The 13,226-nt window shown below is 46.3% G+C and overlaps 1 pseudogene; it reads left to right on the top strand.

Moving 5' to 3' along the window:
• LOC102183331 lies at positions 5,737-6,411 on the top strand (annotated as a pseudogene).

Raw genomic sequence — 13,226 nt, 5'->3', positions numbered from 1 at the left:
ATCTTTCTGAATTCCATATATATGTGTTAGTATACTGTATTGGTGTTTTTCTTTCTGGCTTACTTCACTCTGTATAATGGGCTCCAGTTTCATCCACCTCATTAGAACTGATTCAAATGTATTCTTTTTAATGGCTGAGTAGTACTCCATTGTGTATATGTACCACAGCTTCCTTATCCATTCATCTGCTGATGGACATCTAGGTTGCTTCCATGTCCTGGCTATTATAAACAGTGCTGCAATGAACATTGGGGTACATGTGTCTCTTTCAATTCTGGTTTCCTTGGTGTGTATGCCCAGAAGTGGGATTGCTGGGTCATAAGGCAGTTCTATTTGCAATTTTTTAAGGAATCTCCACACTGTTCTCCATAGTGGCTGTACTAGTTTACATTCCCACCAACAGTGTAAGAGGGTTCCCTTTTCTCCACACCCTCTCCAGCATTTATTGCTTGTAGACTTTTGGATCACTGCCATTCTAATTGGCGTGAAATGGTACCTCACTGTGGTTTTGATTTGCATTTCTCAGATAATGAGTGATGTTGAGCATCTTTTCATGTGTTTGTTAGCCATCTGTATGTCTTCTTTGGAGAAATGTCTATTTAGTTCTTTGGCCCATTTTTTGATTGGGTGGTTTATTTTTCTGGAATTGAGCTGCATGAGTTGCTTGTATATTTTTGAGATTAGTTGTTTGTCAGTTGCTTCATTTACTATTATTTTCTCCCATTCAGAAGGCTGTCTTTTCACCTTGCTTATAGTTTCCTTTGTTGTGCAGAAGCTTTTAATTTTAATTAGATCCCATTTGTTTATTTTTGCTTTTATTTCCAATATTCTGGGAGGTGGATCATAGAGGATCCTGCTGTGATTTATGTCAGAGAGTGTTTTGCCTATGTTCTCCTCTAGGAGTTTTATAGTTTCTGGTTTTACATTTATATCTTTAATCCATTTTGAGTTTATTTTTGTGAATGGTGTTGGAAAGTGATCTAGTTTCATTCTTTTACAAGTGGTTGACCAGTTTTCCCAGCACCACTTGTTACAGAGATTGTCTTTAATCCGTTGTATATTCTTGCCTCCTTTGTCGAAGATAAGGTGTCCATAGGTGTGTGGATTTATCTCTGGGCTTTCTATTTTGTTCCATTGATCTATATTTCTGTCTTTGTGCCAGTACCATATTGTCTTGATGACTGTGGCTTTGTAGTAGAGCCTGAAGTCAGGTAGGTTGGTTCCTCCAGTTCCATTCTTCTTTCTCAAGATTGCTTTGGCTATTCGAGGTTTTTTGTATTTCCATGCAAGTTGTGAAATTATTTGTTCTAGCTCTGTTCCTTGTTTAAGTCACAATAGTACAAGAATTACAAGATATTACAAGATAGAGTTACAATAATTCAGATATTCTTTAGCCCTCTCTTCATTATCTTGGTTCAGTTCAGTTCAGTTCAGTTCATTCGCTCAGTCATGTCCAACTATTTGCGACCCCATGAAGTGCAGCATGCCAGGCCTCCCTGTCCATCACCATCTCCCGGAGTTCACTCAGACTCACATCTATCGAGTCCGTGATGCCATCCAGCCATCTCATCCTGGGTCGTCCCCTTCTCCCCCTGCCCTCAATCTCTCCCAGCATCAGAGTCTTTTCCAATGAGTCAACTCTTCACATGAGGTGGCCAAAGTACTGGAGGTTCAGCTTTAGCATCATTCCTTCCAAAGAAATCCCAGGGTTGATCTCCTTCAGAATGGACTGGTTCGATCTCCTTGCAGTCCAGGGGACACTCAAGAGTCTTCCCCAACACCACAGTTCAAACGCATCAATTCTTCGGCACTCAGCCTTCTTCACAGTCCAACTCTCACATCCATACGTGACCACAGGAAAAACCATAGCCTTGACTAGATGGACCTTAGTCGGCAAAGTAATCTCTCTGCTTTTGAATATGCTATCTAGGTTGGTCATAACTTTTCTTTCAAGGAGTAAGCGTCTTTTAATTTCATGGCTGCAGTCACCATCTGCAGTGATTTTGGAGCCCCAAAAAATAAAGTCTGACACTGTTTCTACTGTTTCCCCATCTATTTCCCATGAAGGGATGGGACCAGATGCCATGATCTTTGTTTTCTGAATGTTGAGCTTTAAGCCAACTTTTTCACTCTCCTCTTTCACTTTCATCAAGAGGCTTTTTCAATCTAACAAAAAACCTCAAATACTAAGGTCTCCAAGATTACCTCCCTCCTTTTCACAAGGCCTTTTACCCAATACCAAACAGCAATATATATAGAGCCATATATTACTATTACTTCCAATCTATTAAAGCAGATGTCCTCCTTTTCTTTGTCAGAATCTATCACTATCCTAGCAAATTCATCCAAGCATGGTTTCACTATTGTCCTTAGATGGATGATGTCCAAGTCTATATCTGCAGCACAGATCTTTCTTCTAAATGCCAGCCTCTATTTTCAGCGACATGTCCCTGAGCCATCTTGCTAAGCTTGGCTTCCCTGGGAAGCAGAATCTGAGGTGGAGATCTCCACATAGTGGTTTATTGGGGGTGCTCTTAGGAACACCACCTGGGAAGCAGTGATGTCTACAGGGTTGCACAAGGAGTGGCTGAACTGTGTTGCAGCCCCAAAAGACTCAGTCAGTCCCATAGGAACCTGATGATCCTTCAAATCTGTTCCAAACTGGGCCAAGGAGGCTCAGACTTCATATGCCAAGATTTACCCACCTTTGGTTGTAGGTTACCCCCAGGGAAGAGGCATAATCTTGAGTGAAAGCACATCCCTTTATGGCAATTCCCACATTGGAATTCAGCCATGAACCATGGCAGCCAATTTCTCAGACTGCTGGGAAAATGCATATCCAGCAGGTTTACCTCCCCCTGATGACTAGAGGTTGTTGCTCCTGCCAACACCGTGACTTCTTCCCTTGCCTCATGCTATCCTGGCATGAGGAGCCTGAAGTAACTAACGGCTGTCATGGCTTGAAGTTTCATAGAGACTCTTCTTGTGTTTCCTGATGGAAACATGTCCTTCTGGGAACCACGACTTCTAAACCTATGGAGCCCAGAGTTGCGGGGATGAGAAACAGAAATTCCCTAAGTGGGTCACTGAAGTGATGCCAAGAGAGGCACCTTCTACTTCTACCGTCAAGTATTCTGCCTTCTCTGGTCACAGCACCACGTACTGGCTGTTGATATACAACGCCTATTGCATCCCGGAGAATGACCCCATCCTTGCACGCTATCATCTCAAAGTTGGTGCCACAGCTATGCCTTTGAAAGGCCATTCTCTTGCTCTCTTTGGCTGCAGCTTCCAGGTGCCATGGTACATTAGGGCTGGAGGTACAATATGTGGTGGGAACAGTGGAGCCTACGGTCAGGGGTGTATTGCTTCACTTCCTTTGCTGTAAAGTAGCTGTGGGTGGCACATCGCAGAATGAACCATCTTCATCTGTATCACCTGCATAGCCCTGGCACTGCATCCTCTGGCACAAAGTTTCATTATCCCAGAATATATTCAAAGCATCCTCCTGGAGCAGAAATTCCTCTCCAAGATCAGTCATTTTTAGTGGCATTACTATATAGAAATAACAATATGTTATACAGTATGACAAAAAAGTCAAATGATTTTTCAAAAAAAAATGCAGACAACTTCAAATAAATGTGATGTTTTAGCAGATTGATCTGGACTGGATACCCAGAGTCCCAAGGATGTGTGCTCACTGTCCTTTATCCTTAAAAATTATGTAAGGGAAGGAAGCACTGGTGTGGGAATGAGCACTGGAGTAGTAAATCAGGAGATCTGACACCTTGAAACTGGATTTTTCAATTGATAATGATGTAATTTAGTTAGGACATTGAGCAATTTAATGTTTCCTGCAATAGCAAACTCTGTTTCCTCATCTGTGACCCTACCTATGAATATCTTTTCCATGTCTTTTCTTGGATGTCTCAAAAGAACCTCAAACTCAACATGTCCAAAACCCATGTCATGATTATTCCCCCACAATCCAGTGCTGTTTTTGTTTTTGTTTTTTTTTTAACATTTTCAATCCCTGAAAATGACACCACCACCCATTCAATTTCTCAGGTCAAAAATCTAATTCCCTTTGACATCAATTTCTTCTTCAGTCCCACTATTAAGTCTATAACCAAGCCCAGCTGACTTTACCTCCTAAAATCAGGCTAAGTGGCTCCAGTCCATCTCTTCCACTGCCACCAACACCGCCCACCCACCCCAGTCCTGGCCACTTCCTATGTGGACCAATGCATGATCCTCCCAATTGCTCCACCCGTGTTTACTCTGCCCCCATCCTATCCTCCTAAGATTCTGGGCACTTAAGCTAAATACCCTACAGATGCATACACACGCACACGCACACGCACGCGCACATGCATGCACACACACACACATACACACACCTGTCCCTAACACAACCAGAGTGACCTTTTGAACAGCAAATCCCATCCTGCCACCACTGCCTTCTTGTCAAACATGACCTAAGAGGCAGGACACAGCCGGGCCCCTGCCTCCCTCTCCAGCCTAGTCTGAAATCAAGCTCCCACTCACTGCTTATTGGAAATGCTCCTCTGTTATGGCTGAACTGTGCTCCCCCTCCTCCCAACCTACTGAAAATTCAAGTGTTAAAAGTCCTGATCCCCCAGTAGCTCAGAATGTTGCTGTATTTGGAGATCAAGCTTTAAAAAAGTAATTAAGATAAGTCATGCGGGTGGGCTCTAATCCAACCTGACCGGTACCCTTATAATAAGGGGAAACTGGTACATAGTCACACACAGAAGAAAGACTGTGCAAAGACAGAGAGAGAAGATGGCCATCTATAAGCCAAGGGGAAGAAACCAACCTTGCTGACACCCTGACTTCTGGCTTCCAACCTCCAGAACCGTGAGATAGAAATTACTGTTGTGTAAGCCACCCACTCTAGGATATTTCAGTACAGTGACCCAGCAAACATCTTACCTAAACAAAATTCCTAAATCACATCTAAAAATAATGGCTATCAGTTTCAGAGCACATGCCCCGGGCCAGTGTCTGCCCCCAACCTTCTGTTATATTCTCTCCTTTTATTCTAACGAGAACCATTGCTCCCTGATGAGGAGGAACCTCAGAAGCTCCTGGATCTGCAAGGAGCACCTAGACTCAGAGCCTCTGCTCAGACACTCACACCATGGCTTCCTGAGGAAAACTTGTCCAGTGTTTCTGGAATTCTTGGGGATAATCTGGATCATTGCTTAAAGTGCGAGTATTATAAAAAGCCAAGTCTCCCTTCCATGTGGGAGCTGAAGAGTGGCTCTCAGCCCAGCTGGTGGAACCCACCTCAAGAGTTCACCATGGAGGCCACTGAAGGAGGAAGCAGGCAGTAGGGATGGGGGGAGACTCTGTGGGAAAGCTGTGTGATCTGTGTCCCCACGGTGCTCCCTCCATCCTGCCCTCTTCCTCTCTATCCAAAGGCAGGCCCTCAACAAATGGAGAGTGTGACCCTGTCAAACCATCAGAGGACTTAAATACTGTATTAACCCTGAGCCTCAGGAGGAGTACTTACATCCATCCATGTCCTTCTGAATTTGCCTGGGAGAGTAATGACAGCTGTATTGCTTAAAAGTTTGGAGTTATGGTCCTGTCAGCCTAGGCCTGAAAGTTACTTCTATCTGCAAGAATTTGGGCAAGCCATTTGAATTCTTTAAAGTCAGTTTTGCTCAGTCAGACAGGCACAGAGATGCTTCTGGAAGCAGCATCACGATGGCTGCCCAAGGAGAACCCCAAGTTCAGTTCAAACTGGTATTGGTTGGTGATGGTGTTACTGGAAAAACTACATCCATGAAATATCATCTGACTGGTGAATTTGAGAAGTATGTAGCTACCTTGGGTGTTGAGGTCCATCCTCTTGTGTCCCATACCAACAGAGGATGTATTATGTTCGACATATAGAATACAGCCGGCCAGGAGAAATTGGGTGGACTGAGAGACAGCTATTATATAAAACTCAGTGTGCCGTTACAATGTTTGATGTAACATCGAGAGTTACTTACACGAAAGTGCCTAACTGGCAGAGATATCTGGTACAAGTGTGTGAGAACATCCCGATGGTGTTGTGTGGCAACAAAGTGGACGTTAAGGACAGAAAGGCTGAGGCAAAGTCATCTGCCTTCCACTGAAAGAAGACTGTTCAGTACTATGACATTTCTGCCAAAAGTAACTGCAGCTTTGAAGAGCCCTTCCTCTGGCTTGCTAGAAAACTGATCGGAGACCCTAACGTGAAGCTCGTCGCCATGCCTGCTCTTGCCCTGCCCAGAGGTGGTCAGGGACCCAGCCTTGGCAGTGCAGGACAAGCACAGTTTAGAGGTTGCACAGATGAATATGTTGGCCTGTGGGAAGGTGAGGCTGGGGCCCAGCGTCAGAAGTCCAGTTTTATAGGCCAGTGTCCTGTGATGTCAGCGGTGCGGCGTGTTTGCCACTTTATTACATAGCTAAGCAGAACATGCGCTTAATGTTTGGATGCTGAAGGAGGCGGGTGGGCTTTGGAGTGAATGTGGCAGTTAAAAAAAAAAACTTTCATTTTTGGACCTGATATTTAGGTGATTTGGAACACAATTGTTCCTCCTTGAGTTTCAAATATAAAACTGCTATAGTCACATGACATGGAGAAAGAAATGGCAACCCACTCCAGTGTTCTTGCCTAGAGACTCCTGTGGACAGGGGAGCCTGGTGGGCTGCCATCTACGGGATCACACAGAGTCAGACACGACTGAAGCGACTTAGAAGCAGCAGCATAGTCACGTGACATTATTGAGAGGTGAAATCTTGTTTGTTACTGTCAGTCCCGTTCCTTTTCGTTTAGAATCAGAAGAAAGTTGTATTTCAAATATCTAAAAAGGAAGTCAGCTTCCTCACCCCTACAATAAGAAGGGTAATTATAGTAACATTATTATAGGAATATTATAATAACTTGCACGATATTTGACATGTGCCTATGTGGGAAGTCACTTCAGTCATGTCCAACTCTTTGCACCTCTGTGGACCATAGCCCTCCAGGCTCCTCTGTCCATGGGACTCTCTAGGCAAGAATACTGGAGTGGGTTGCCACGCCCTCCTCCAGGGGATCTTCCTGACCCGGGACAGACCCGTGTTTCTTGTGTCTACTGCCTCGGCAGGCACCACTAGCACCAGTGGGGAAGCCCAGAGCATCAGCTTAAATAAACAGTATGTTATTAGAACTAATGAGAGAGCATGTGAACATACCTTCATGTGAGATCTGTTTACTACATTGTAGCATCATTTCTTATCTCTCCCGGACATTGTCAGTGCTTCCTGCACGTCCTCAGTCTCCCTTCTCCTTTCTGACTGCTCTTCTCCTGGCCACCGTGTTCTTTGTCCTCTGACAGTCTGCACCTGGACCTCTCTTAGGTGACACCTCAGGCTACTGGAGTCTGGAGAATGACAGGTACAGTACAAAAGTCCAGCTCTCTTGCCTTGTGTGAGGACAAACTCTGAGTTCTCTGGTGGGATCAAGCTGAAATGCCATCCTTGCTTTTCTCTTTCACCCTCCCCATCTTGCCTCCCCACCCCCTTACTGGCTTTTCCTGGGATCATTTCCTCAATAATCTCCTGCACATGAACCTTGGTCTCAGAATCTGCTTCTGGGAAGCACAGGCCATCCTGCTGGTACTAGAAAGAAGACTCGCAGCCTTTTCAAGGATCCAACTCTAAACCCTGCAGAAGAGGCAGGAGGCAACTCTTGAGCAGATGGAGCTCAGGCATTCAGCGGCTCTAGGTACAGAATGCTGGTCCTTCACCAACACAACCAGAGAGTAAAAATGATGTGGGTCAAAATACTCTGTTCAAATCATCACATTTGAAATTGGAAATTTGAGAAACAGATGTTCTTCTTTCAACTTTTTTTCCTGAGACTTAGCGCTTCTGTCTGTGCAATGTTTATACCAAAGAAGTTTCACAGGGAGTTTACGGGGATGCATGTACTTGTATCTTACACAAAATATTTTTCAGTTACTGTATTTTCTTTCTGTATCATCACCTTCTCCCCTTTAGTCCACTGTCATGAAAGATGCTGCAACAAGTCCCAGCCAGCATGTGGTCAGCTACAGCATGGAAGCAGTCAGGCCATGGAAAATATACAGGGTCTCCACCATCAGGGGGACCAGACCACCAAGGTCTACACCATCACAGCCACTGAGACCACCAAGGAGCCATTCTTTCTTCCCATTGGTCCATCCAGATTCATGCTTACTGAACACTCTGTGCGCCAAGCACCCTGCCCTCTGCAGCAGTCAGTGAAACTGACCATCTTTGACCTCATGGTTAAAGACAAAAGGCTGATAACCAAACAAAGAAACACACTAACTACTCTAGATGCCAAGAAGGAAAAAGCCCGGGGTGCCAGAAAGCACATCATAGGGGATCTGACCTACAGGAGTGGAGTGAAGGAAGGTGACCCTGAGAGAGCTGGAGAGGGATGGGAGGAAGGTAGGCAGACAAGTGTTGAAGGAACTATGTGCAAAGGTCCTGAGGCAGCAGAGGGCTGCACATTAGAGAGAGTAAAGAAAGCTGGGGGGTTAGAGCACAATGTCAGATGAACATGGTGGGAATGGAGAGGTGACATGAAGCCCAGCGGCATAGGACCAGAGGCCACCAAGCGCCTTCCTGCCTAACGGTCCCCCCACCCCTGGGACGCATGACCTGCCCTCCCTAACAGGTCTGCCTGGTCTCTGAAATATAGTTCTTTCCCAGGTCCTTCCTAGTTTCACCCACATCCAATTTTCTGATGTCACCGAAGCCTGTATTATATTGTGAATTGATACAAAGAGTGCGGAGCTCTGATGGTGAAGGGGAGCTCCTTACAGCAAGGGCACAGAATTTCAGCACAGCATACTGTAGTCAAACCATCAACAACTTTTTTTTCTCCAGGGATAGCGATTGGGGTCCCTGTTGAGGAGCTGTGAATTAGGCCCCCTCCTTTCCTAGAATGGCTTCCCTGGGGGCTCAGACCATAAAGAATCTGCCTGCGATGCAGGAGACACAGGTTCGATCCTTGGGACGGGAAGATCTCCTAGAGGAGGGCATGGCAACCCACTCCTGTAATCCTGCCTGAAGAATCTCACGGACGGAGGAGCCTGGCCAGCTACAGTGCATGGGGTCGCAATGGGACTAACATTCTCACTTTCACTTTTTCCCAGAGTAAACAACATAAACTCCGCTGCAAGATTCCTCTGGTTTGCTGATAAATTCAGATCCGAATGCTTATCAAGAGAACTCCAAGCACAATTTTCTTTTTTAATATCACGTGTGGCATTCAGCACAAATGTTAAAAAAAAATACATCTTTGCCAACAATAATGAACATAAATGTGAAGGACTCTCTCTTGACAGTAGACAGTGTCTGTGATGATGAAGAAGGTTCAAGGGAAAGCTGAGATGAAAGGGAATCCAGGAGAGGAGCGGACCTTGAGTTTCAGTGCCCACAAAAGGCTCACTCCAGTCAATTTAAACTCCTCACGTTATGTTTCAGGGACAGAGACACTAATGAAGCCAGTGAAGCAAGGCACAAAACCCCCAATGGGACCGAGGCAGCCCCTTGTCCATGTCCCACGGTTGCCCTGTCCCCAGCCAGGGCTGCATGAGGCTGACCTCATGCGTCCTTCTACTTGAGCCCCACCAGTGCACTCGGCTGGACACAGACGACTGGAGGTAAGGTCAAGATCACTGCAGACTTCTGTTTTATAAATAACTGTGCTGCTCAAGAGACAAAGGAAAGGAGAAAAAATGGTAACTGTACAAAGATACCACTTTGTCAAATTCATTAGAAATGTTTAAAAAGAAAAAGACAAAAGAAGGACAGAGGTTTTTTCAGTCCCAAAAGACAAGCAGTAGAGATTCACCTGCTCGTAGCACTGAACTTTCATTTTGAACCAAAGCTGCTCTTTTCCACTCTCAGTTTAAAAAGCAGCTCATAAAGGCAAGCCTCAAATATTTCTAATTCATAGCATGTTTCATGGGGCTTGCCCGTCATGAGACACACACTTTGCAGCTCACCCTGTCTTCAACGACAGGGTTATCCAGCGGGATATTCTCCAGGCCCCTTGGCAACCCTGTGCTTAGCCATGTCACTTCTCCTCACTCCCCACAGCAAGGGCCAGCCACAGCCGGCCAGAGTGAGCCCAGGAGACCCACCTGGCTCTTCTGGGAAAGCCAGTGCTTTCATCCACACCGAAGCTTTCCCTGCCACTCGCGCCCACAACCCAGAATCATGTGACAGCAGGACTCTGAAGGGGACAGCCCCCAAAGTAAACACGGTACCACATGCCAGGCATTTCAGAGGAACCGAGCACAGCACAGGGGACTCTACCCAGCGCTCTGAGGTGACCAAAAGGGGAGGAAATCCAACAAAGAGGGGACGTGTTATATGTACCTGCGTATGTACAGCAGAAACTAACACAGCATTGTAAAGCAATGGTACTGTTTCTTTCAGTTCAAGAAACAAAAATTTCTGGAAAAACAGCAAAATCAGGCAGTGGGTCAAAAAAATGTGTATGTTATGTATGGAATCTAGAAAACCGGTACTGATGAGCCTATTTGAGGACAGGAAAGAGACGCAGACATGGAGAATGGACTTGTGGGCACAGTGGGAGAAGGAGAGGATGGGATGAATTGAGAGGGGAGCGTTTAAACATATACATCACCATTTGTAAAATAGCTAGTAGGAAATTGCCATATAACACAAGGAGCTCAACCCAGTGATCTGTGACAACACGGAGAAGTGGGATGGGATGGGGGAAGTGGGGGGGAGGTTCAAGAGGGAGGGGACACATGTTATACCTATGGCTGATTCATGTTGCTGTATGGCACTGTAAAGCAATTATTCTCCAATTAAAAATTAGAAAAAATAGTAAAAACAATTGAGTATGCTTCCCCAAACTCTCTGAGCTTGACTGGGGCTCTGTGCCCCCAGAGGAAGTAAATTTAGGAGAAATCATATGCTTTCTTGACCTAGGGATGGGAAATGGAAAGAAGAAGATGACAAACAGGGGTCAGAGAGCAGCAGCTGCTGAAGGACGTCAGTGCAAGCTGTGGGTGGAATCAATGGTTTAAAGTAAAACTTGAAAAACAGAGCTGAGCAAGGCTCTGAGTGCCAGCTTGATCTTGTTGAGTTCACACAAGGGGCAGCCTCTAGAGCAGGGGTCTCCAACCTCGGGGATCTAATGCCTGATGATCTGAGGTGGAACCAATATGATAATCATAGAAATAGAGTACACAATAAATGAAATGCATTTGAATCATCCCCAAACCATCCCCAGCGTCCGTGGAAGAACTGTCTTCCACAAATTGATCCCTGGTGCCAACAATGCTAGGGACCACTGCTCTAGAGCACCACGGGTTCATGCGTGCTAAGCTGCTCCTGGGGTGTCCGACTGTTTGCCACCCTTTGGACTGTAGCCTACCAGGCTCCTCTACCCATGGGAGTCTCCAGGCACCAATACTGGAGTGGGTTGATGTACGGCAGAAACCAACACAACACTGTAAAGTAATTTTTCTCCAATTAAAAATTGCCATGCCCTCCTTCAGATCTTCCCCACCCAAGAATCAAACCCATGTCTCCTGCGGCTCCTGCATTGCAGGTGGATTCTTTACCAGCTGAGCCACCAGAGAAGCCCCAGAGTACTGGAATGGGTCATCTATCCCTTCTGCAGCGCATCTTCCTGACCCAGGAATCAAACCAGGATCTCCTGAATTGCAAGCGGCTTCTTTATAAGCTGAGCTACCAGGGAAGCCCCTAGAACACCATATGGATGCTATAGTCCCCCTTATAGCACCGCTGTTATGCCAAGCACTATTTAAAATGCTTTATCTGCATGCTGCCATTTATTTCTCACCATAACCCCCACAAGATTGATACTTTCATTACTCCTAGGTCACAAATGAGAAGTCTGAAGCTCAGAAAACTCAAATAAATTGCTCCAGGTCACACAGCGAGAGAGCACGGACCATCAGACCCTGGACTGCCAGCCCCCAGCAAAGCAGCATCTTGTCCATCTCTGCAGCCTGGCTGCCACAGCAGAAGGTCAGAAAACTACATGGAACCAAAACGCCGCAACCCCATCTGCCTCCGGCTCACAGGGCTAGAGACCCAGGGGAGTTAACAACGCCCGCCTGCTGGTCAGAACAGTAAGTCAGGGAGGGGGACAAGAAGTGATGCAAGGCCCCCTTTGTTCCAAGAGTGAGTAGAGCTAGGCCAAGTGGCTCCCAGGCCCTTTGATGAAGCAGAAGGTCCGGCTCCCAGGAGGGGCCAGCTCCCAGCCAACACATCCGCAGAGCAGAGCATGGCACTCTGGAAGGCCAGGCAGAAGCAGTGACTCTGGTGAAGGTAGAACCGAGAGTCCCTCTGTGAGGAGTCTTCCCCTCCACCGCAGGCTGGGTGCTAAGGAAGCTGACAGGGCCAGGCCACAGGAGGCCACCGCTCCGGCCCCCACTTCTCACAGCCTGAGCTCTGGGGAGAGGCAGCCTCGAGGAGCAGACAGAGGCCTGAAAGGCTGAGACTCCAGCCACAGAGACTCCAGCCTCGGAGATGCTCCACAGATGCCCCGTGAAGAAATGAACAAGGTAGGGGATTCAGAAGTGCAGAAGACTACATGCAAAACAAGCTGCAAGAGGCAGCATGCGGAATAGAGCCAGTATTTTATAAAATAATAATATCTTACAAGTGACCTATAGCCTTAAAACTGTGAATCACTATGCCATATACCTGAAAGTTACATATTATTGTACATCAACTAGACCTCAATCCAAAAAATCCGTTCTGTTAAAAAACCAATTGAACAAGTTGCAAACAAGACCCCAATGTGTTTGCCGCAGAACATCACATGAAATGTTGGAATTACTGAATCAAGAAAAATAGTACAGATGAACCTCTTTGCAGGGCAGGAAACGAGACGCAGAGGACAGGCATGTGGACACGGGCGGGGGAGGGAGGGTGGATGAACTGGGAGACTAGGGTGGACGTGGATCCACTATAACGTGTGAAACTGCCCGTGGGAGCTGCTGTATCACACAGGGAGCTCAGCGCCCGGTGCTTTGTGACGACCTGGACGGTGGGATGGGGAAGAAGGATGGTGGCAGGGAGGAGCCAGAGGCAGGTAGACATGTATACAGGTGGCTGATTCACTTCATTGTACACCAGAAACAGACACAACATTGTAAAGCAACTGTACCCTAATAAAT

This window comes from Capra hircus, chromosome 10 (assembly GCF_001704415.2).
Source record: "Capra hircus breed San Clemente chromosome 10, ASM170441v1, whole genome shotgun sequence".
In the NCBI taxonomy this organism is placed as follows: Eukaryota; Metazoa; Chordata; class Mammalia; order Artiodactyla; family Bovidae; genus Capra; species Capra hircus.
This window is presented reverse-complemented; position numbering and strand designations above follow the sequence as displayed.